At 38.8% G+C, this 26,300-nt stretch overlaps 1 long non-coding RNA gene across 1 annotated transcript; it reads left to right on the forward strand.

Annotated features, from left to right (window-relative positions):
- The first annotated feature begins 17,679 nt into the window (after positions 1-17,679).
- Positions 17,680-25,737, forward strand: LOC149018357 (uncharacterized). Its single transcript, XR_016172730.1, has 3 exons — positions 17,680-17,839; positions 24,923-24,992; positions 25,300-25,737. It is a non-coding gene; the product is annotated as an uncharacterized LOC149018357 (long non-coding RNA).
- Positions 25,738-26,300: the final 563 nt, after the last annotated feature.

The raw sequence follows: 26,300 nt of genomic DNA on the forward strand, positions 1-26,300 counted from the left end.
CATAACATATGATGCATATGATTGTCAAGGTAGTTGACAATTGTAGCTCTATGTGTCACCTCATCCACATGGGCAACATAATCTGATTGGGGGGGGGGGGGCGCTCCAAAAAAGATAACATAGATGAAAAGGTTGGTGGTTGTGGCTGAATCTGAATGTTAAAGAGTTGCTCTAGAAAGCTATGTGACCTTGAAGAAGAACCTGGTACTTGGAAAGGACACCATAAGCATAAGGTCCCTATCTCACTAGTGTCTAGCTCTAGTAGAGTAATAGCTGAGAGGGGCACTAGAAGGTCCATAACTGGACTAGAAGAAGAACTAATATTCTTAAAAGCGTGTGTCATGTGACTGGGAATCATACCATCCTTATCCTCTAGAGGTGGTGGTTCTGGAAACATCTAGGCTTATAGATCCCATAAAGCCCACCAAGCTCCCCGCATCAACCGGACGGTAAGACCCATATGATGATGTGTCCTCCGTGCCGTATCCGCGGTTTCCCCTTCCCCTTCCTAGTATATATAGAAGTAGTACGACCTTGCGATGCAGATCCGCCATGGTCTGAATCCTGTGTTGTATGGGTGAACTGACTCTCAGTGGTGAATTTTGGTGGTTGTCCTCCCCATCCCTAACTCTCTAAGTATTGTTGGTGGTGGTAACTGGTAGTGGTAGTCTCTCCCTAGGATCAGCCGAATCCTGATCATGAGGTCTAACGTCGTCATCATCATCATCATCATCATCATCATCATTATCATTATTGGGGGATGTGTGAGTCGCATCATCCTCAATGTCATTCCAGACAATCAAATCCTCACTTTGGATGAATGCACTACGGTGTAGCACAAAGGGAAGGTTGGGTGTTGTATGTGCCTCCCCCTCATTGGCCAAGAAGTCAGCCACATCAGCCCCCATTTGATCCGCAATATGTCTACTGGGATGCCCTCCCTCCTCATTTAACAACAACTCTCCATTGTCTCTGATTCAATCAACCAATGGGTTGTCATCATCCATCTTAAAGATAGGCTACTTAATCATATTACTCATGCTGTCCATCCCCTGTCTAATATGATCCTCCCTTAGTCTCGTATTAGTGTATGTACTATGTAGACAAGGTCCTCTAGACACTTCACACCCAATAGGTTGCAGCTCTTTGAGTGGATGAGGCTGAAGGTGCTCCAATTTCGCACACAACCAGTGGTAGAACATATCTATAAAAGCACTTTGCATGCAATCATACTCAAGGGGGGTGAGTCATGGCCAAATTGCATCCACCATTCAGCTGCAACAAACATAGACTCCAAGTCATTTCAATACTTAAGTAACTAATTAAAATATAGAATACAACTAATTAAATATATAATAAATTAACTTACCCCGAGGGGCAGATTCCTGTCCCGATATGGCCACGGAACGACCGGAAGTCCTAGTAGCATCCCTAAATGCCTTCATCTAATATATAAAGTAAAAAACAATAACTAGGTTAGTACTTAATAACTTAATATAAAACTATAAATTGTGAATATCAAATCACAATCTCACCTCCTTAAGGATGATTGCATGTTTAGATGGACCCAGTTCCATCCTCTCCACTACAATTTGGATGGCATCTATTAGATCTTGCCTCATCCTAAGCATGTCTTTATAGTGGTACTTGGGATTTAGAAAGTATGTTGTGTAACAAAAAGCAAAAATAAGAGGGAATATTATAATGAAAATTAAATGGATTATTAGACTTAACAACTCACCAACTTTATGTAGTGGATGCTACAACTGCTTCTTCCATCTTGTTTGGATGATTTGGAGAATTTTCTCGTTGCCCCATGGGTAGACCGTTGCCCCATGGGTAGACCTGAGCAACCTGGGCCTTTATCTTTTCTATTGCAACCCATATGTGTGGTAGAGTAGGTCTTCTCTGCTGATCTACCATCCTCAATGCATGTACACGGGCTAAAGCATCTTCACAACAATCCTCACACTAGTTCAGAAGGTGTCACTGAGTATGGTGAAACCATTGCTTTAATGCGAACAACAATCCTCACATCTTCACAACAATCTTCCTGCTTAAACCACTGCTTTGATGCAAACATGCTCCTAAGGCCAGTCTTCTTACTCTCAAAGCTCTACAATGCATCCAATTTGTAGCAAATCTAGTTATCCCTGGCCTAAATAAGTCACCACAACACTTGTCCCTCATCATCTTAGTGCATAGATGTGGTCATAGATGAAGGTTCTAACTTGTCAGGCTTGCTCCACAGTCTTCTTCACAATCTTGACGTTATCTATGTCCTTTAGCATTAGGTCAATGTAATGAACAACACATAGAGTCCAAAAGAGCTTATATCTGTCTAGCTATGAATGTCCAAATTAGTAATGATTTTCTGAACCATCAAGTCATCAACATGAAGTCATAAAGTATATATGTAATCATGGAAGCAATTTCGCTTGAAACCAAAGTTTTGACCCAAGGAAAGGTCGAAATTTTATGGAATTTCAGTCGAAACATTTGATTTTTCTTGGAAGTTTCAAACTTCAGTTTCGAGCCTCATATAGACTTAAAATGATTTAAATTTTTGCATACTACCTATTTCAAGCATAATAAATACAATGGAACTACCAGTTTACTAAAAAAACCCATTGAAAATGTAATATTCAAGTATAGAGTATATATGAGAAGAACCGAGAATATTACCAAGTACAAGTTTGCTTTATTCCATGTCTCCCTCTTCCCTCTGCACCCCATACAAATGACAATACACGTCCTATGATGTTTGCTCCATATAGTTGTCAACATAGTTGACAATTTAGCTCTGTAACTGGCATCATCCATATGCTTAAGATGTCCTAAAGGTGGAAAGTTGGGAACTCTGGATGACAAACTGGCTTAAGTGCATATTTAAGGGTTGTTGGTGGCTGTGGTATAGAGTGGAAGATCTACTTAACAAATGGAAAAACACCTTGGTCGTCGGTTGGGGCAGAGACACCATAAGCTCCATAATGGTAATAAGGTTCTAGTGGCTGACTTTAATAAGTGACAATGGGAGGGACACCATAAGGTCTATAACCATAAGCTCTATAAATCAACCTAGTAGAACCAATACTCTCCACAACAGTATCATATGAGGACTTTGTAGGCCTATGCCATCTAGATCGTTTAGAGGTGGAGTCTCTAGAATCATCGATCTCATCGATCCCACCAAGCACTCCGCATCAGCCGAACGGTAAGACCCATATGATGGCGTGTCCTCCGTCCCATATCTATGCTGTCTCCCCTTCCCCTTCCTCGAATATTTTAACGAAACATTTTTGCCTCAAGATGCAGTTCCACCATGGTCTAAATACTATGTCGTATAGGTGAACTGACTCTCACCTGTGAAACTCGGTGGTTGTCCTCCCCCTCCTTGACTCACGTATTGCTGGTGCTAATGGTGGTGGTCTGTCCCTAGGATCAGTTGAATCCTGATCATGAGGTCCAACACTCTCATCATCCCCTCCATCATCATCATCATCATCATCATCATCATCATCATCATCATCATCATCATCATCATCATCATTGTTGTTGGGGGATGCCTAAGTTGCATCATCCTTGGTGTAGAATCAGGCAATCAATCCTCACTTTGTGTGGATGCACCAGGGTGTGGCTCGGACGGACGTGCAGACATTGCATATGCACTCCCCTTCTGGGCCATGAAGTCCACCGCATTGGCCCCCATCTCCTCTATAATCTATCTATTGGGATGACCACCCCTCCTCATCCAGCATGGGCTCTCCAGTGTCCCTGATCTAGTCAACTATTGGGTTATTATCATCATCCATCTCAAATATGTCGGCCACTCGATCATGTTACTCTCTCTATTCATCCCCCGTCTAATATAATCCTCCTTCAGTCTCATTATAATGTAGACAAACAAGGTCCTCTAGACGCTTCACACCCAATCGATTGTGCCTTTTTGGGTGGATGAGGTTGAATGTGCTCCAATTTCGCTCACAACTAGTGGTAGAACATGTCTGGAAGAGCACTTTGCATGCAATTGTACTCAAGTGGGATGAGTCACGGCCAAATTCCAACAACCATTCAACTACAACGAATGTAGACTCCAAGTCATTTCAAGAATCAATACTTAAGTAAATAACTTAAAGATAGAATATAACTAATTAAATGTATAATGAATTAACTTACCCCTAGGGGCAAATTCCCGTTCTGATATGGCCACGGAATGATTGAAGCTCCTAGTGGCATCATTGAATTGTGAATATCAAATCACCATCTCATCTCCATAAGGATGATTGCCTATTTAGATGTATCTGGTTCCAACCTCTCTGGCATCTATCAAATCTTGCCTCATCCGAAGACTATCTTTGTAATGGTACTTGGGATTTAGATAGTATGTTGTGTAAGAAAAAACAAAAATAAAAAGGAATAGTCAATACTTAATAGTGTGATAAACTGATAATATAATAAAAATTAAATTGATTCCTAGACTTAACAACTCATTAGCCTTGTGTAGTGGATACTGCAACATAGACTCCCATCTATTTTGGATAATGTCGTGGATTTTCTTATTGCCTTGTGGGTAGACTTGAGTAATTTTCCGCTTCATCCTGTTTACTACAATCCATATGTGTGGTAGAGTAGGTCTTATCTGCTGATCTACCATCCTAAACACATACACCACATGCTTAAGCATCTTCCCCACTATTCTCACATTCTTCCATAAAGTGTCATCAAGTATGGTTAGTTGTGCTCTCCTTCTTCCTACGGATGAAGAACCCTCCTAGTTAAACCATTGCTTGAATGCAAACATGCTTTTAAAGCTTTGCAGTGCTATCCAATTGCTAGCAAATCTGGTTATGCCTAGCCTCACTAAGTCACCTTGACACTTGTCCCTCCTCATCATTAGTGCATATGTGTGATTATAGATGAAGGTTCTAACTTGTCGGGCTTGCTCCACGGTCTTCTCCACATGCTTGACCTTGACCTTTCCCATGTCCTTTAGCATTAAGTCAATGCAATGAGCAGCACATGGAGTCCAAAATATCCTATATCTGTCCATCAAGGTATTAGTATAAAGTTATAAGGTGTATATGCAATGTAATATATGTATTTAAAAATGAAAATTAGTACTAGAAGTAGAAGCATGTTTTGATACTTATGGTTCTCCTGCATCTTAAATCCAGCTTTCTTGTAGTTGGAGCCATTATCTGTCACAATTTAGATCCCATTCTCCACTCCAACCTCCTTCACCACTTGCTTCAATAATTTGTAAATGTATTTTAAATCCTTCTTCTCACTGAATGCATATGCTAACCTAAGGGATACCATCCTCCCATCGCAATTCAACATGAAATTTATGATGGACTGTTTAGTGAGACTAGTCCAACCATCAACCATCATAGTCACTCCATAAGAAGCCCACATGGGCTTTAATCCATTAATGTATTCATTCAAATTCTCTTTATGCTTAGGCAAATAGACATTAAATATCTCATGTGTGGGGTTGACCCCTGTACACCACTCCTAGCCCAGCCCATCTCCTCAATCATATCCCTATAGTGGGGCCGTTGGCTGTATGTGTTGGAATACTATGTTATATAACCCATTTTGAGAAATTCATCCATACTTTCTCCTTCACACTCCCCCACAAGTGCTTCAACTTTCTCTGCTTGTGCTCAAGCCTCCTAAATAAGGCTGGATCATTACGAAGAATCTCAAGATCTAGATCTTTAGGATGTGCTGATGAAGCTCGACCCCTTGTTGGGGCCCGTGGGATAGGAATCTCCCTCCCTCACACTTTGACTCCTCCTGATAGGGATTTTGGAGCTGCATGTGCCTCCTATACTTGTTGGCTCTCTAGAAGACCCATAACCCTTTCTTGCCTCCTCATGTCATCAACCCTCACTTACTCCTTACTCATCATCATTGGCCTCCTGATCTGTGTGGACTCTGGGTCAAGGTCACATCCATACTCTCTTGGCTCCTCTGGATTAAAATCCTGCTCTTCTCGCTCTGGAAAGTTATGTAGGCATGCATCCTTGAACTTCTCCCTTTGTGTTCTCTACTCTTTCCTCTTTTACTTTCCCTCCGCCAAGTATGAGGCCATTGCCTTCTTGATCTCTGAGGGCACCCGTTGGCATCCTACTACATTCTTATTTCCCCAACTAGATGCACCTTCAGCCTTGTGGCCCCACCTCCTCCTATTTGTTTCTTACAGGAATTACACTCACTCTTCTTCCAAAATCAGCTATCAGTGGCCTCCCATGTTGCCAAGCTATGTATGACATCTTTGAAAGAGAGTGTTTGATACAAGAAATACACACTAAGTATCTTAAAAAACTCTACAATATGTTCCAAAAATTACATACATTCTTCTAATAATAATCTTCTTTTTTTAAATATAAGACAAAGATTAAATAGTATTTTTTAAAATATCTAAATAATTTAAAAAATATATATAATGGGCACTAAGTATCTTAAAAAGCTCCACAACATGCTGCAAAAATTGCATGCATGCTTCCACTAATACTCTCCTATTTTCAAAATTAAAACAAAAATTAATTAGTATTCTGTTAATATTTAAATATTTTAAAAATATTTAATTATATTTTAAATAATAAAAATAAATAATTAACAACTGAAAAATTGACTCAAAAATCACAGTAATATGGTGTCTCACATACATTAATTTGAAGTTCATACATCTACTAGACTTATACATTTTTTGCAATATATCTAATTTATTAAATAAATTTTAATAACAGAAAAATAAAAAAATACCAAGAAGAACCAACAATTATTTTTGACACCATAAATTCATAGATCAACAATCTAGACTAGACACATTTTAATTGAAAGCAATCTAAGTTGATTTGAGCCATAAACAAAACAAAATAAAAATTGAAGAACTTTGTTAACTTACCCTGTTTGATTACCAAGAACCCAGCAATGGAGGAGCAAGATTGGAGAAGGAATGCAAAGGAGTTCCTAAAATGAGGTGAAATGGTGATAGAATGCAAAAGAAATGAGAAAAATTGAGGTTTAGGATCGAAACTGGTGAACCTGCGTTATTTTCCCCTCGAAATGGGTTATTTTTATAACCTGATGAGATGTGCAGTTTTGTAATGGTACGGAATTTCGTGTCATTTCGACCGAAATTCCATACCGTTTCAGTCGAGACAAACCACTTCGACAAAATAAATTGAATTTCATTTCGGTTTCAAAAAATAAGGAATTTCGCTCGAAATTTTGATAGTTTCGAGCAAAATTTCTTCCATGTATGTAATATGAATTTATAAATTAAAATTAGTACTAGAAGTAGAAGCATGTTTTGATACCTGGGGTTTTTCATCTTTCTCAACATACCTTTCTCATAGAGCCATTATCAGTCACAATTTGGACCACATTCTCCTCTCCAGCCTCTTTCACCACTTGTTTCACTAATTTGTAAATGTATTTTGCATCCTTCTTCTCACTAGATGCATCTACTGACTTGAGGAACATTTTCTTCCATCACAATTCAACATGAAATTGATGATGGATTGTCTAGTGGGACCAGTCCAACCATCACTCATAAATGTCATTCCATAATGGGCCCACATAGGCTTCAATATGTCAATATACTCATTCAAGTCCTGTTTATGTTTAGGCATATACATTATATATCTCATGTGGGTGGGGTCCGGCGGGTTGGTGCTGTTTAGTTAGTATTCACCACGGTTGTCATAGTCTCACATTTCTTTTGTTTAGTTCATTTTTGCCCTAGCTATCTCCTCAATCATATCCTTATGGTAATGTTTAAACTTTAAAGTGTCAATAATTAGTATCGTATTGATCATGTGATTTTATGAGATGTATCGTCTCGTATCGAGTATTATATCGTTCTGGAAAATGTATTTTTAGTTCAATTCAATAGAGAGACGTATCGAGATGTATCGTATCGGTTGTACCAAATATATATACGTATTGACTAGTATCGTATTGTATCGTGAGATACTTTAAACCTTGCCTTGTGGTAGGGCCTTTGGGTTGTATGTGATTGAATGCTATGGTACATAACACATTTGGAGAAAGCCATCCCCATTTTCTCCTTCGCACTCCCTCGCAAGTACTTCAACTTCCTTTGCTTTTGCTTTGGCCTCCTAAATAAGGCTGGATGATTACTAAGAATCTCAAGATCTGGATCTGTAGCATGTGTTGATGAAATTTGGCCCCATGTTGGGCCCTGTGGGATATGAATCTCCTCTCTCATACTCTAACTCCTCTTAGGGACTTGGGAGCTGCTTGTGCCTCCCATACCTGCTGGCTCTCTAAAGGACCCACAACCCGTTGCCCTATGCTGCCTCCTCATATCATCAATCCTCGCCTGCGCCTTACTCATCATCATCGCCTTCTTCATCTTGTGTGGACTCGAGTCAGGTTCACATCCATACCTCTTGGCTCCTTTGGATCAAAGTCCTACTCTTGTAGATCTAGGAGGTCATCTAGACAAGCATCCTCAAACTCCTCCCTCTATGTTCTCTTCTCTTTCCTCTTTTGTTTTCCAGTAGCCAAGTATTGGGCCATTGCCTTTTTCGCCTCTTAGGGCACCTTGGTGCATCCTGTGACATTTTTATCTCCCCCAGCTATGTGAACCTTCAATCTAGTGGCCCTAACTCCTCTTTTTTTATTGATGTAATTACACTCATTGTTCTTCCTATCAGCTGTCAGTGGCCTCTTGTATTGCCAAGCTATGTCTGACATCTTTGAAAGAGAGTGTTTGATACAAGAAATACACACTAAGTATTTTAAAAAGCTCTACAATATGCTCCAATAATTACATATATGCTTCTAATAATAATATCCTATTTTTAAATATAAAACAAAAATTAGTTAACTTTTTTAATATTTAAATAATTTAAAAAAATATATAAAATACACACTAAGTATCTTAAAATCTCCACAACATGCTCCAAAAATTATATACGTAATTCCACTAATACTCTCTTATTTTTAAGTGTAAAATAAAAATTAATTAGTATTTTTAATATTTAAATATTTTTTAAAATTATTTTAATATCTTCAAATAATAAAAATAAGTAGTTAACGACCAAAAATTTGATTCAACACCATCACAACATGGATCAAGTGATGGTATCTCGCATATATTAATTTGAAGCTCATACATATACAACAACAACAACAATAAGCCTTGTCCCAACTAAATGGGGTCGGCTACATGGATTCTTGCCCTCCAATTAGTTCTGTTCGAGGCCATGCTAGATACAAGGCCTAAGCTATACATATCCTTTCTCACCACTTCTCCTAAGGTTATCTTAGGTCTACCCCTAGCTCTTCTAGTTCCTTCAATATAGATTATATCACTTCTCCGTATAGGGGCATTTATAGGTCTCCGTGAACGTGGCCGTGCCACCTCAAACGACTTTCTCGAAGCTTATCACTTATGGGAGCAACTCCCAGACCAGCTCTAATATGATCATTTCTTATCTTATCCATCCTAGTTTTGCCACTCATTCATCTTAGCATCCTCATTTCTGCTACATTGGGTTTATCTATATGATTCTTTTTAACAGCCCAACACTCTGCATCGTACATCATAGCTGGTTGAACAACGGTCCTATAAAATTTTCCTTTAAGCTTTAATGGAATACGCCAATCACATAAGACCCCGGACACACCTCTCCACTTCATCCACCTTATTTTAATTCTTTGTAAACCTCATCCTCTAAATCATCTCTTTTACTTATAATTGAACCTAGGTATCTAAAACAATCACTCTGAGGAATCTCTTTATCGTCAAGTATCACCACCTCATCATCTGCCCGATCATGACTAAAGTTACAAACTAGATATTTAGTCTTCGATCTACTAAGTTTAAAGCCTTTTGATTCCAAAGCTACTCTCCATGATTCTAATTTGGTATTAATCCCTACTTGGATCTCATCAATCAACACAATATCATCCGCAAAAAGCATACACCAGGGGACCTCATCTTGAATGTCTTTGGTTAATTCATCGATTACTAGTGCAAATAGACATGGGCTTAAAGTTGACCCTTGATGTAGCCCAACTGTTATCGGGAATTCATTACTTTGTCCCCCCATTGTTCTAACACTAGTCACCGAACCATCATACATATCCTTAACTATATCTACATATTTACTTGCAACACTTTTCTCTAGTACTTGCCAAATTAACGCTCTAGGGACTCTATCATAAGCTTTTACTAGGTCAATAAATACCATATGAAGGTCTTTCCTACATTCTCTATACCTTTCCATAAGTCTCCTAATTAGGTAAATAGCCTCCATTGTAGATCTTCCCGGCATAAACCCAAATTGGTTCTCCGTAACTGTAGTTAAGTGTCTCAAACAGGTTTCAATTATTCTCTCCAATAATTTCATCGTATGGCTCATCAATTTAATGCCCCTATAGTTATTACAACTTTGAATATCTCCTTTATTTTTGTAAATTAGAACCACAACGCTTCTCCTCCATTCATCTAGCATTTTTCTTGTGTTTATAATCTTATTAAACTACTTAGTCAACCAAACTAGTCCATGGGTTCCTAAGCTCTTCCATACTTCAATTGGGATTTCATCAGGACCTTGTGTCTTGCCGAGTTTCATCCTCCTTAAAGCTTCTTTTACTTAAGACATCAAAATTCTACGTATATAAGTTTGGACATTGGTGCCATGGTGAAAGGTGTAATCATTCGAATCATAAGTGCTTGACGATTGCTCATTGAGTAAACTAGAGAAATAGGTTTCCCATCTTTTCTTAATATCCTCCCCACAAACTAAAACTTTACCATCTCCATTTTTAATACATCTAACATGGTCAAGATCTCTACTCTTCCTATCTCTCATCTTAGCTATCTTATAAATAGATTTTCCCCCTTCCTTCGTGCCTAACTTATTGTATAACTCTTCATACTTCTTTTCCATTGCTTTTCCCACAATTTTCTTAGCTTCATTTCTATCCTACCTATACCTTTGAAGATCCTCAACATCCTTAGTTCTTTGCCATGTCTTAAAACTACCTTTTTTTTTTATTCCTAATGGCAGCTTGAACCTCACTATCCCACCACCACGTCTCTCTATAAGAATGGAGCTTTCCTTTTGATTCACCTAGGACATTTTTAGCCACCTTCTTAATACACATAGCCATCTCATTCCACATAGCATTGGTATCCCCTTTAAAATCCCATTTTCCTTGTTTGACTATTTCATTAATGAAGGATTTAGACAACTCTCCTTTCAAATTCCACCATCTTATTCTGGGATAGTTTACCTTGGACTTTTTATGTGTCTTTGGGACTAAACACATATCCAAGACCACAAGTTGTGCAGTTAAGCTTTCCCCTGGTATCACCTTGCAATCCTTGCACAACAATCTATCAGTTCTTCTAGTTAGGAAGAAATCTATTTGGCTGCTATGCTGTCCACTTTTGAAGGTAATTAAATGCTCATCTCTCTTTTTGAAATAAGTATTTATAATAGATAGATCAAAAGCAGTAGCAAAATCTAAAATTGAAATCCCCTCCTCATTTCTTTCTCCAAAACCATATCCTCCATATATGTACACTCTCATATCCTCTTTGATCTTTTCCAATATGTCCATTTAAATCACCTCCTATGATAATCTTTTCTCCTTGACGAATTCCTTGCATTAATCCATTCATATTTCCCCAAAATTCTCGCTTTAGACTTTCATCTAATCCTACTTGAGGTGCATATGCATAAATTATATTTACAAACTCTTTCTCCATTACAAGCTTGATAGCAATAATCCTATCACCCGCTCTTTTAACATCCATCACATCATTTTTTAAATCTTTATCCACTATTATACCCACTCCATTTTTATTTGTTTTACCCCTAGTATACCAAAGTTTAAAGTCATCCAACTCTTTAGCTTTTTTACGCTTCCATCTAGTCTCTTGAATGCAAGCTACATTAATCCTTCTTCTCCTCATAACATCTATCAATTCTAAGCTCTTACTAGTTAAAGATCATATGTTCCAAGATGCTAATCTAATCCTACGTTTATGGACTAGCTTCTTTACTCGCACTCGTCCACGGCGCAGGAACCCTTGCCTACTTATCACCGCATCCGGGCGCCGATGCGATGCGTCGCTTACAGGGGACACCCTAGCTAACCCTTGCCCACTTATCACTACACCGGGGCCATAGTGTAGCACGTCGCTTCTTTTGTCGGGGAACGCCCTAGCATAGCTTTTATCATATAAGGTCAAATCCATGTAAAAATGTTTGGTTAGATTTTTTTCCGTTGTCGGCTGCCGACCTGACACACCAACCCTCCTCCTTTACCTAGGCTTGGGACCGGCAGCAAAACACTGGCGGAGTTTTGAAGCTCATACATATACCATACATATATAATATACATAATTTACAAAATAATTTTTGAAACATAAAATAATAATAAATACTAAGAAGATTCAAAAATTTAATTTTGACACCACAAATTCATAGAACACTCTAGAAACGTACTTAAATTTGGAAGCAATCCAAGTAGATTTAAGGCACAAACAAGATGAGAAAAAAAAGAAGGGAAAGTTGGTTACTCACCTTGCAGGATTGAGAACACCCACTAACAGAGGGCCAAATCTAGTGTTTGAATGAAACAGAGTTCCACAAATCAAGTGAAATGAGGGATGAAAGTGTAAAAAATTGGAAAAAAGCTTAAAAAACTAGCAAAATTTGGAGAGACGATACCTGGAAACTTACGGAAATTTTGTAGTTTTTGAACGAAAGGAAGGACTATATAACCTGCATATATGTTGTTTCGGTATCGGTACCGAAATTTCAGTACATATCAGCCGAAACTTTGGAGTTTAGGGAAATACTTGGAGTTTCGTTTCATTTTCATTTTTTGCAAATATTTCGGTCAAAATTTCAGTAATTTCGATCGAAATTTATACCATGTAGGGAGGTATAGCAAACAAGGGCGATGAAGGAAATAAAAAAGAATATGGAATGCCACCCTATAAAATAGAAGAGGGCATTCAGTTGATAACGTAACATGCAATTAAAATGGCATCAACCCACAAGGATTTGGACTCCATCTTAAATAAGAGAGAAGGGGTAACCTCCATTAAATGTATATTCATCCTTTTAGCAACCTCTTTCTATTGAGGAGTGTTAGCACAGAAGATTGTGAAGGATTTCATTAATTAGAAACCATAAACTGATAAATGGGATAAAAAATTCCTTAGCAATATCACTAGGGAAGTATGAATAAAAATACCAAATTGATTACGAATTTCAGCAACAAACTCATAGAATGTAATTTAAAAATCTGACCATTTTTTCATTAAATAAACCCAAGTGAACTTTGGAAAAGTCATCCACAAAAGTTACAAAATATCACAATCCCAAAATAAAAGTAGAAGGTTAAGTCCCCCACACATCAAATTGAACTAAAGAGAAAGGTTGGTCAAATCATTTAGTAACATGAGCCAAATAGCTCACAGGTGAAGCTTACCAAATTGATGAGACTCACAATTTAAGCTAGAAACATAATGAAAGCGACTTTGATAATTTTAAACCTTTTATGTTCCAGCCGATGGTGGATTTGATGCAGAATGGAGATCCTACCGTAACCAACGGGTGATGTGTCCTCAAAAAATACAGCTCAGAGATCACGACCTTTATCAAGCTTCTTCTTTGTCTTAAGATCCTAAAAGAAACCAAAACCAGGGAAAAAAGTGGCAATAATTATTGATGAAAGTGAATTTATGAACATACAATAAATTGAAAGGGAAGTTTGGTATGTAGAGGAGATAAGGTTGAGGTATCAGTATGTTGTATAGTGCCTATTCCTTTAATGTTGGCATGGGAACCATTAGCTAGTGTAAAGGTGGAATAAGTTGAATGAAAGGAAGAAACTGCGTTCCTGATCACATGATCAGATGCTCTTGAATAATCAAGGGTGAAATGTGGACAAAGGTAGGCGATAGCATTGCCTTCTTGAACAAGGGTGGCGATGGATGGTTGAGACTGAGTAGCCTTTGTTACTCTCGCCCTTGTGATTGTGAACTTATGGATTATGATTTATGACTTACTAAAAGTCTAAAACTTCTTATGGTTGTAAAATTTTGAAGACATTGTAGTTCTTTGATAGTGTGATGTGTAATGTATTTGATACTTGGTAGTTGATAACATGAATTACTTGATAGCTCTACATTACATGTTGTCTAACCTTGCATTTCACAGCATTTCAGTTTTACACATAGGGTCGACTTAGAAGACATACGTAGGGTTATTTTCTCACAAATCTAAGGACACCAATGTGGTCAAAAAGCTTTAAATAGGCTAAATACCAAGTTTCAGCCCAACCGGGGCCCTAAAACCCACCGAGATGGGCCATCGAGATCACGCCAGAATTTTGGTAGGTCTCGACCTAGATCTCGCCACCTCCGAGATCTCGCTATTTTGGAGTGGCGAGATCTCGCTCTCGAGTGAGATCTCCCACCATGCCCCCAACACCCCAAAAAAAAAAAAAAAAGATTCAGCCCTCAAAACAGAAATAATTTCTCAACCCTAATACACAAACCAACACCAATTGTACAAGGAAAGCAAATAAATGTCAATTTTTCTTTAGTCTGACCCTTCTTCAAGAAAATAGAGGTAATCTTCTCAAACACCAATAACAGAACGCAAATAGGTTTGAATAATTTCAGATCAAGAGGCAGGCTCAAGCCAGCCAATCCACATATTAATTCTTCATGCCAGACCAAAAAATTCAGAAAACAAAAAATGGTACTAACCTTTCCATGATAAAATCCAGAAGTTGTCGCCGAAATCCTCATGAATAATTGTTTAAATTCGTATTTCATCACAAAAAATTCTCTAGAAAGTGCAGCATAAGGTGCTGCTCCAGAAGGCCATTGATGGCTCTCCTTGGTTTGTTGGGAAGTCCCCAGTTGTCATTAAACCTTGGGAACCCTCTATGCCCCTCCGCAGGGTAGACTTCAACTCCCTTCCCTTGTGGATCAATTTGCCTAGTCTCCCCCTGGAGTTCTGGAACCATGAATGCCTGAGCCGCATCGGCTCTGCGTTAGGTCACACGCTTCGCACTAACTTGAAAACTTCTAGACTTGAAAGGCTCTCCTATGCTCGTCTTTATGTTGAGGTGCCGGCTTCCAAACCCTTGCCTCCTTGCATATCCATTGTTGATGATTCGGGTTCTCATATCAACTAGATTATCGTTTATGACTGGATTCCTACTTGGTGCTCGAGATGCCTAACGTTTGGTCACGATATTCACAAGTGCTCTTCTGGACCTATTCCTACTACCCCTGCACCCTCTTTGGCAGTCCCAGTTCCAGTGCTTCCGCTTCCTGAGGCGTCGGTGGGGACTCCTACCTGCGCTGCTCTCCCTCTGAGTCCCTTGCCGGTTCCATCTATTGATCTGCTATTGCCGCCGCCTCTTGTCGAACTGATGTTGCCGCCGGATTCTGATATCCCTCGTAGCCTGGTTGATAGACTTGAACTCTTAAGAGTTCCTACCGCCGCCAATGTTTCTCCGCCGATCGCTTCTCCCGCCGGTAAGACTTACAGTAGAAGAAAGGGAAAGTTGAGCCTCCGTACCTCTGCTCTTCCTTCGCTGCCTGTCGCTACTGTTGGTTTGACTAATGCTCTTTTGACTCCTACAATGCCAGACTGCCTGTCGTCGATTCCTGTGAAAGTTTTGCCTGCTGCTCCCACCATTCTTGATGTTTCCTCTGATGGTTCTGGTATCTTTGACCTGCTTGTTTCTGGATCATTGTGCCCTCTGGTAAATTTCCCTTCTCATGCTAGCCTAGGTTCTGTCGAGCAATCTGACCTCCTGCAACCATCTCCTTCGAGCTATTCCCTCTCCCCATCTACTTCCTCTGCTTCCTCTGGCCTCCCTCCTGTTTACCAAGCAACTGATCGATCCCAAAAAGCTTCGTTTTCTCACCCTTCTTTAACCTATACTCCACCGCCTCTTATAGCAAATATCCCTCTTGCTCATGGGCCTAACTCCCATAACCCAAGGCCCATGCCATCTCTTCCTCTTTTGCCTCCTAACTATTTCATCTCTAACCCTCTTTTAAAGCCCAGCCCATTCAATTCAACCACTTGCCTTTCTCTTAGAAATGAACCCCAAAGCCCACCTAGCCCAACCCATGGTTTGAGCCAAACTAAACCCAACCGTGCTACTAGCCCAATTAACTCCAGCCCAGTCACCACCTAGCCATCCCCTACCGAACCTACTCCCAAAAGCCCATCTTTTGACTCCTTGGCCCATGGGCTTGAGCTATCCTCTTCTCTTTCCGTCCTAAACCCGACCATCTCCTCTTTATTGGGCCCCTCGCCCCTTATGCACTTGTCCCTCAACCCAAGTACCTCTAGTGATCCAAATCCTGCCATTCTCGCCCCAGACCCTCCCCTCTCCACCCCTTCGAGTTCTCTTGATCGTGCTGACTGTTGAAGGAGCAATCGCTCGGCTAAGGGGCACAACCCTTTTGGCGAAGACTTTTTGGTGGACCTCAAGCCCATCAAGAAAAAGAAGAATAAGAAAAATATCCGCAAAATAGGCTTGTTGACCTGGTTCAGCCCATCTCCATTGGGCCCTGCCTGTGTCGTTTTGTCGGTCCTTTTCCATCTTCTTTGGATCTGTGTCGCTTTATCGGTGCTTTTTATTCTTTGCTCTAATGTGCGATGTATTTTGCTTTATTGTGTGTTGCTGTAAGCGCGTTGCCTTCTTTTAATACATTTCATTATTCATCCAAAAAAAAAAGGTGCTGCTCCTCCTTAATCACAGTTGAAAAGGATCTTCAAACCATCTGCATCTCCAGGTGTTGAAGACTTGATCAGAGCTGGAATAGATTGAATCCAGGTTCTATTCATCTACTGTTTGTCAAAGCATTTCTTTAGAGAAAGACTCCGGTTTTTTTTTTTTTTCTTTCTTTTCGGATGGTAAATATTTCTCAGAGCATAGAGTGTGAATCAAAACGATGTTTGAATTGAAATTGAGAGGCAGAGAGTTATATGCCCTTCAGCTCTGATATACCATGTGAATTTCAGTGTGTAGATGAGAGAAGAAGAGGAGGAGAGCGTCGATTTGAGATTGAGAGCTTCACTGCTGAACTGTGAAGTCTCTAATCCACAAAAACTTAACCTATAAACAATGTTTGCAAGGAAAAATAAAATCGGTATAGGGACAAAAAATAAGGGTGGATTATCCAATTAGGACTCAAAGGCTGATTGACAGGCGCTAATTCTTGATTGGTATTTCATGAACAATTTTGCCCTTTAACAATGTTGTGTGCTTATTATTGTGTCTCCATGAGATTTAATTTTTTAATGTAATCTCACAGGAAAGAGAAAAGTTCTTAAAGCTTGTTACTTGGGCGATTTGTGCTACTCAACGGTCATCCTCCATGCAGACATCTTTGCTTAAAAGGATCTGAGGATTTTGAAAATCCTGATTTTCTCAGTGAATGAACAATGTGAAGACTCCCTAATGTCAAAGCTTTTACGGTGGATTACAGCTTCAGTAATTCTAGCTAGAAAGAGTTTCAACCAAGTCTTGTGTTGCAAAAACTATTTCTTCACAAATAACAAATTTAGACACCCCACAAGCCCTTTTGGACCACATGATCAAGATTGGAAAATGTGAACCGAGAGAAAGCTGCAGTAGTGATGACAAGGCATTGGCTTGGCTGCTATGATTTTGTACCTCCTGCAGTTACTTGGATCTATCGAACTGCGGAGTCCTTCCTTCAGTCATCTCAGCATGCACTTTGTCTCTTGCTCCTTTCTGATGCCTCTACGCATTTCACGATTACCATTAATGGGTAATAGTTTATAACATAATAAATTTGACAGGAATAAGTCTTAATTTTCCCATTGACAAACAATTTGCTTGGATAATCTTTTAAATGATTGCTTTCTTGGAAAGCCTCTCAATATACTAACCCAGTATTCTGTGAAGCATGAGCTGATAAAAAGCTTCTTCATTGCCATCCTTTTCTTGCAGAATTTTTTTTTTCTTTCTTCCTTTTCATGTGAGGTATTTTGTTTCTGTGCACAAATTACTCCTGTTTAGAAGAAGGCTGCTCTCTGCGTGCATTTCCAACTACATGCAGTTTTGTGCCTTTAAATATGTTAAGTGGAGTTTCTACTAATGGAGATATGCTATATGATTTAGCTTTTCTTGTTTATGAGAAACAGTAAGATAGCAACGTAAGTAGCATATATACTGAGGTTAGAAATTTATCTGACATTCTTTAAGCTTTGATTCCTTTCCTGGCACTTTGTTATGTGTTGTTCCATTGGCCTAAAATGAAGGTGTTGTCATTGTTGGCAACTTAAGTGGGCTTTGATATGGAAATTAGATTTGAGAGAAAGAATCCAATTCAAATAAAGAAAACTCAAGAATCCCGTTTTTGAGGGTCTCTGTGTAGAAGACAAGACCTTATCCACGGAACCGGATAATTAAACAAATCACCCAAAGTAACAAAATAAACCAAGATCTTGTGCAATATAAATTGAAAGACAATCACAAAGCAAATAAACAACAAACCACCACAAGAATGAAAAAGAAATGCAAACAACACACAAGAATTTTACGTGGTTCACTAATCCGAAATAATCGAGATTAGCTACATCCACGGGGAGGGATTTCACTATTTTAATCTTCAAAATAGTACAAGATTTGAGTGTGATACAATGTTACCTCAACCGGTCACATAACCTCTCAAAGCTTCTTAGAATACCCTTCCACCTTAAGCTCTTGAAGAAAGCCCTTCAATCCAAGCTCAAGCTTCAATGGAGTTGCAATGGAGAAGAACACAAGAGAGAAGAAACCCTTTTCTTGCAAAACCACAAGAAGAAGAAGACTCACCAAAGCTAATCCCGTTTTTGGACAAAACCCACTTTAGAAGTCACTAGAAACTCACTTTTTCTCTCTCCATTTACCTCTCCCAAGGCCCTCTTAATGATACCAAACACCTACCCATGTTAAACACTAAGTGGGACCCACCAAATTCAAAATTTGAATTCAAACAAAAGATAAAGTGATTTTCATCACTAAACCCAACAATCTCCACCTTGATGGAAATCACTTACTTGTCATGTTTCTTGAAACCAAGAGAAGATATACTCCAATTCAACTTCTCTCCTTGGACAACCTTGGTAAGCATATCCGCCACATTCTCATTTGTTCCAACTTTTAACAATTGGGTCCTTCCGTCTTCAATGACTTCTCGAATGTAATGATATTGTACCAATATATGCTTTGTCCTCTTGTGATGTACCGGGTTCTTGGCCAAGTAAATTGTACTCATATTATCACAAAACAAATGCATACCCTTTGACTCAATGCCAATCTCACCCATCAAACCTTGAAGCCACACCGCTTCTTTACAAGCTTCGGTTGCCGCCATGTATTCCGCTTCGGTAGTTGATAATGCCACCGTTGCTTGAAGCTTAGACATCCAACTTATTGGACCATTTCCATACTTGAAAACATACCCCATTGTAGATCGCCCCTTATCACGATCATCACAATAACTAGCATCCACATAGCCTTGAACTTGCTCTCCACCTTTGCTAAATGTGATAGAGTAGTCACTTGTGCCTCTCAAATATCTAAGCACCCATTTTGCCGCCTCCCAATGCTTCTTTCCGGGATTTGCCATAAACCTACTCAACACACCAACCGCATGAGCAATATCCGGCCTAGTGCACACCATTAGAAACATCAAGCTCCCAACAAACGCATAAGGGACTAGACATCTGCTTTCATCTCGATTGCTATCATTGAAGATAATTTGAAAGTGATCCCAAGGAGTTGAAACGCCTTTTCTTTACACTTCCAAATTTCTCAAGAATTTTCTTCACAAAAGACTTGTGAAAGTGATAAAGTCCCATCATTCTATCTCTTTGAATCTCAACTCCAAGAATTTGTTTGCACCAAGATCCTTCATTTCAAACCTCTCTCAAACATCCTTGAGCTCTTCAATTAGCTTATCCTTGGACACCAAGAGCATGTCATCCACATATAAAACTAAAATCACATATGATCCATCATCAAAGAACTTAATGTATAAACAATGATCATATTCACTCTTTTGTAACCAAGACTTAAAATAAATGAGTCAAAAGTTTTGTACCATTGTCTTGAAGCTTGTAAGTCCATATAAGGACTTCAAGACAGAGCTCCCCCTCCAACAAACCTCCGTCCTCATGTACACCTCTTCAAGAAGATCACCATGTAAAAACGCGTTTTACATCCATTTGTTCAAGCTCCAAGTCATGCATCAACAAGTCCAAGCACCAATCTAATAGTCACCAACTTCACAACGGAAAATACTTCAAAGAAATCTATACCTCCTTGTGCAAAGCCGGCAACAAGCCTGCCCTATACCTTCCACCTGCCACCACCCCTCTTTGAGTTGTACACCCATTTACAACCAATGGCTTTCTTCCCTTGGCAATTCCACCAAATCCCATGTCTTGTTCTTTTGAAGTGCTTGAAACTCTTCATTCATTGCATCCTCCAATGCTTGCATCATCCGTATGATGCTCAAGAAATGTACTTGGCTCTTCATTTAAAGCCACCAAAGCTCTAAGAGTATTTGGATCAACACAATCCTTGTACCTTCCAAACGAGTTTGTCTTGTTGGCCTTCCTCCCAAAGGTAAAATCTCTTCAACACCAACGTGTTTCTCAATTTCTCCTGTACATCTGATCATCAAGATCTATAACATCTTCATCATGAGCATCCTCATTTGAAGAACTTGTAGGTTGCATGTGAAATCATGGGTATCCTCAACAATTGATTTTTCTTCATCACATTTCTTTTCCACCCCTTAATCAACATAGAGGATTCATCAAAATGTACATCACGACTTATGATGATCTTATGGACTTGGATCCCATAACGATACCCCTTCACATTCTTAGCATATCCTACAAAAAGCACTCTGGATTTTGGATCAAGTTTGCTCCTTTGACAACTGAATCAAAGCATATGCATCACATCCAAAAATTTTCAAATCCGAATAATCACAAGGAGTTCCATGTCATACCTCATTTGAGTCTTTCCACCCAAAGTCATGAAGGAGACCTATTCACAAGATACAGCACCGTCAACACGCCCCCCACAACTCTTCTCCAAGTTTGCATCTAAGCATGCCCGAACCCTCTCCATCAATGTTCTATCATCGTTCCACCACTCCATTGTTGTGAGTACACAACCGTATGATGCCATACAATTCCTACTTCCTCAAAAATTACCAAATATCTGCATATCCATCCATTATCCGTCCTAAAACTTGATGCTCTACGTTGTTCTCCACCTCAACCTGAAGTTCTTGAATCCATTAACACATCACTCTTTGACTTGAGAATTGTCACCCATACTTTCCTTGAAAAATCATCAATGAAAGTAACAAAGTATGAGCACCACTATAAGACATATTCGGTGATGGACCCCAAACATCAGTGAATATAATCAACAATCCCTACTGTGTCATACCCGCTTTAAAAGCCCTCTAGATGCTTCCCATAGACACAATCTCACAAAATCCTCTCTAAAAAATTCAGATTTGGGATAAGTTCTTTTCCATCAAAACTTCATACCTTTTTCACTCAGTGCCCAAGTCTTGATCCACAACCTAAGAGGAACATCTCCTTGTCAACCCCACATTTGCAACATCATCAACAATGGAACTACCCAACAACTTACAAGAGACCAACCGGATTCCCTTCATGATAACAAGAGCACCTCTTAAACTTAGTACTCCATCTCCTCAAAATTTACAACCTTCCTTCTCCAAAGTAGATAAAGAAATCAAACCTTTGTCATATCCAACATGTCTAACATTTCAAGTGTCAACAATACCATCAAACATCTTCAAGGTACCGATCCAATCCAAGTGTTCTACTAGATGAGTTATTCCCCATTTCACCAATCCTCCTTCACAGGCTCATAGTCTAAACCAAGATTTTGCACATATGATGTTACACCGGTCAAGAACCCAATTTTGGTGAAATTCAATCAACCCACTATCAACATTCATCTCGATAACACTAGATGTGTACCACAACATTCCTCTTAGAATTTCACCAAAATTCTACCTTTTCATTTCCAATTAAAACATTTTCTTTCTTTTGAAACAATTCTTTTTAAGATGTCCACTCTCTCCACAAAACCAACAATTGTACTTCCATCATGCCCCTTGATTTAGAACGATGTCTGACTTGCTCTTGAAGAACCCTTTGAAGAATCATAGTTCTTGCTCTACCCTTGTCATATTAGCTTCCGAACCCACCTCCATAGAACTTCCCAAAGAAGCCTTTTTCGGAGTTCATCGGCAAGTAATGTACTACAAACCGAATCAAAGTCAAGAGAATCCCCCTTACTACAACATAGGGTGTTACTAAATGATCATAAGATTCGGTAGAGTCAAAGTAAAATCACCGCCTTGTCTTCATCCTTCATCTTTTCTTCAACACTTTCCAATTGACAAAGTATATTGTTGAACTCATTCAAATGATTAGAAATATTTGAACCATCCTTCATTCTACAAGAAAATAATTTCTCTTCAAGAAAATTCTATTTGTGAGAGACTTTGTTTGGTAGATGCTTCCAACTTTGACCACAAATCCCCATTTTTCATGTCAATATTAAACAAAACTTCATTGGACAAGCTCAACCGAATAGTAGACATGCTTAGATCCATCTCTTCCCAATCATCATCTTTCATTCCCTCCGGTTTCTTATCCTTTCCCAACAATGCTTTGTACAACCATTTTGAATCAACAAATCTTTCATCTTCATTTCCATAATTCAAAATTTGTCTTTCCATCAAATGCTCCACCCTAAATGTATGAGCACTCATTGTCTTCAAAATAAATGCACAAAACCTATCTCGATCCAATTGTAGAAGACAAGACCTTATCCACGAACCGGATAATTAAACAAATCACCCAAAGTAACAAAATAAACCAAGATCTTGTGCAATATAATTGAAAGACAATCACAAAGCAAATAAACAACAAACCACCACAAGAATGAAAAAGAAATCAAACAACACACAAGAATTTACGTGTTCACTAATCCGAAATAATCGAGATTAGATACATCCACGGAGGGATTTCACTATTTTAATCTTCAAAATAGTACAAGATTTGAGTGTGATACAATGTTACCTCAACCGGTCACATAACCTCTCAAAGCTCTTAGAATACCCTTCCACCTTAAGCTCTTAAGAAAGCCCTTCAATCCAAGCTCAAGCTTCAATGGAGTTGCAATGAGAAGAACACAAGAGAGAAGAAACCCTTTTCTTGCAAAACCACAAGAAGAAGAAGACTCACCAAAGCTAATCCCGTTTTTGGACAAAACCCACTTTAGAAGTCACTAGAAACTCACTTTTTCTCTCTCCATTTACCTCTCCCAAGGCCCTCTTAATGATACCAAACACCTACCCATGTTAAACACTAAGTGGGACCCACCAAATTCAAAATTTGAATTCAAACAAAAGATAAAGTATTTTCATCACTAAACCCAACACTCAAATCAACCCTTCATCATGTCATACAGGTCCGATTAACCATTTGAGGAGAGCTTCACGACTTCTTGATCTTCAAATCCAACGGTGGATTTTCATTGGAGATCTCTAAGTTAGTCCGATTGGTACGTCAAAACACTCCTTGTTTAAGTCAGATAGGAACTCGAGTTTGATTCAAACTGAGTCTAGTTTTATCAACCTCTTCATCGGATGGTCATCCAGTGTCTGATTAGCTGATTTTAGGAGAGCTTCAAGACTTCTTGATCTTCAAATCCAACGGTGGGATTGTTCATTGGAGATCTCAAGTTAGTCCGATTTGTACGTTAAAACACTATTGTTTAAGTCAGATAGGAACTCGAGTTTATTCAAACTACGAGTTAAATTAATCTATAAAGGAGAGCAAACTCCAGCAAAAGAGTGGACTTAGAGCTTGGAATAGCGTGAGTCAACCAAGACGTTGGTTGCTATGGAGATCTAAGCATGGAATAAGAAGTCTTTGTTTTCTTGAACAAGAAAGAAAGTGAAAGAGAAAAAAGAGAAGCAACAGAAGAAAAGAAGGAACATGGTTGTATGGCTTTTTAAAGAGAGAAAACTGAAAAAGATTGAAAAGAAAAAAAAAAAGAGTTGGAGAAAAAGAGAAACAAGTATTGTTACCATGCATCTTACACAAGTTAGGTAACCCGTATTCACAAGTGATTGTCTATTATTTTCAGTCATGTTTAGTGATGAAGAATCTATCTCATGAATGTAATTTGGGGAACTTGAATTATTGTTTACATTGTACCTAGCAAGTTGGAGCTTTCTAGGGTTGGTTGGTGCCCTTGTCCGAATTGCATTTAGACTATAGCGGGTTGTGTTCTGGATGTTGTAGCATCAAAATAATGTGACCTAGCAAGTTGGAGCTTTCAGGTTGGGGTTGGTGCCCTTGTTAATTGCATTTAGACTATAACAGATTGTGTTCGGACCGTTGTAGTAGTCAAAATATCTAAAAGGAGAGTAATATACGAAACCCAGGTGGGATTATTCCGGGAGAGGCAATTGGGAACCACGAAACTCGGGCATGCGTTGTTATTTCTGTGCACATATTGGAGTGCCTGATGCGAGTGGTGGTACATGTCGGTAGACCCAGCCACATTGTGGTGAATTTTTGAAGACACTGATTCACCCCCCTCTCAGTGTCAATCTGGGACTAACATTATGTTATTTTGTGCAGCGGATGCCTCGTTTGTTTCTCTCTCTCTCTGACTCTCTCTAATTGTTGTTTCTTTCTGTACCTTGAGTTGCCCAACTTAGAAAATGTAAACAACTGAAAAGGGTTGCATTCCAATTAAAATTGACTGTTATATTTTCTGTTTGGGACAGAAACAGAGATATTGGCATCCCTATGTTCCCAGATTCGTTGCCCTGCTGAAGCTAAATCTTCATGGAGATGGTAAGCATATAATTTCCTAGCTATTTTCTATAGAATTTCTTATTTACTGTTGAAATATCACTTGATACAAGCCACCATCCCAAAGGACCTCATAGCTTTATTTTGGATTATTTAATTAAATTTATAAGATCTGCTTTAATGCTGCAGAAATAGACCTAGCCCATTATTTTTTATTCCACCAGCCGTAGTACTATGGCATTTTTTGGGTACCCCATTGTAGAAGAGAATTGAACCCTTTTAATAATTCAACTTAATTCTCTGGCTAACCGGTAGCTGTACTATACTATGTATCGGTTATCTTGTACAGGACATTTTACCAGCCATGGAAGGACCTCTCATCAGAATTGACTGACTTACAGAAATTGGAGGAACACCATGCATGCATGTCAAGCTCTTATTGTGATTTTTTCAAATGCCCTTGGACTGAGGTGGTTAGACACGCTGATTTTATCCTATAAAGATTTGAAGAATTCAGGTTAATTTGTTTCAGTGGGAAAGAAATGTGTTTAGAACTGAGTGAGAGATTTTCCCGGAGAAGTCAATGCTCTAGATTTCCAGCAGTTTTGATTTCATTCACATTTCTGGGTCTCCTGGTTCGTCATATTTTTTCTATTCCGTTCATCATTGGTTATGATGTAAGATGAAAAGATCAAGAGTTGTTGTATCCAAGTAGGGATTTATTCAAATCTGTTTTTTCCTTTTTTTCTTTTTTGTAATTCTATCATGGTAAGATGTAAATTATGCAGTCCTGCTATCAATCATTAATAGAATATGAGATTAAAATGAAAGCAAATGGATTTATTTATTTGGGTTCTGCCCATTTACTTCGTACAGTTTAAAAGACTCTTGACATTAAGGTTAAGGGAAGTAACAGGATCGTACATGATGGAGAAGAGTTGAAGTTGAGCAGGTTTAGAGAATCTCTGCACACCAATATGTCATGTAGCAGATTGGATTAGTGTGGGCACTCACTCTTACTACTATAGTTTATTGAGATTTCTTCGCCACACTATATGTATGACATTGAAGTCCTGCTTTATCTTAACTCATTTATTGAATTCAGGTAAAACTTGTCTATCTGGAAAACACAAGTCCTTTATTCAAGTTTTCTGACGTTCGTTCCTTATTTCTGTTTTCCTCACCTGTTTTGAATGAAGTTTATGTAAACCCCCTTGTTTGATGGAGTTAAATCCATCTGTAACACAAAACAAAACTATACCAATTAACCCCTTGAAGCCGAGGAGTTCTTGAAGAATTGGTACAAGGAATGCCTATAGACAAGGAATATTAAGTGCTGATTGTTGCGCA

Source organism: Hakea prostrata, chromosome 4 (assembly GCF_041222555.1).
Source record: "Hakea prostrata isolate BN-2017 chromosome 4, UWA_Hpros_2, whole genome shotgun sequence".
NCBI classification, from domain to species: Eukaryota; Viridiplantae; Streptophyta; class Magnoliopsida; order Proteales; family Proteaceae; genus Hakea; species Hakea prostrata.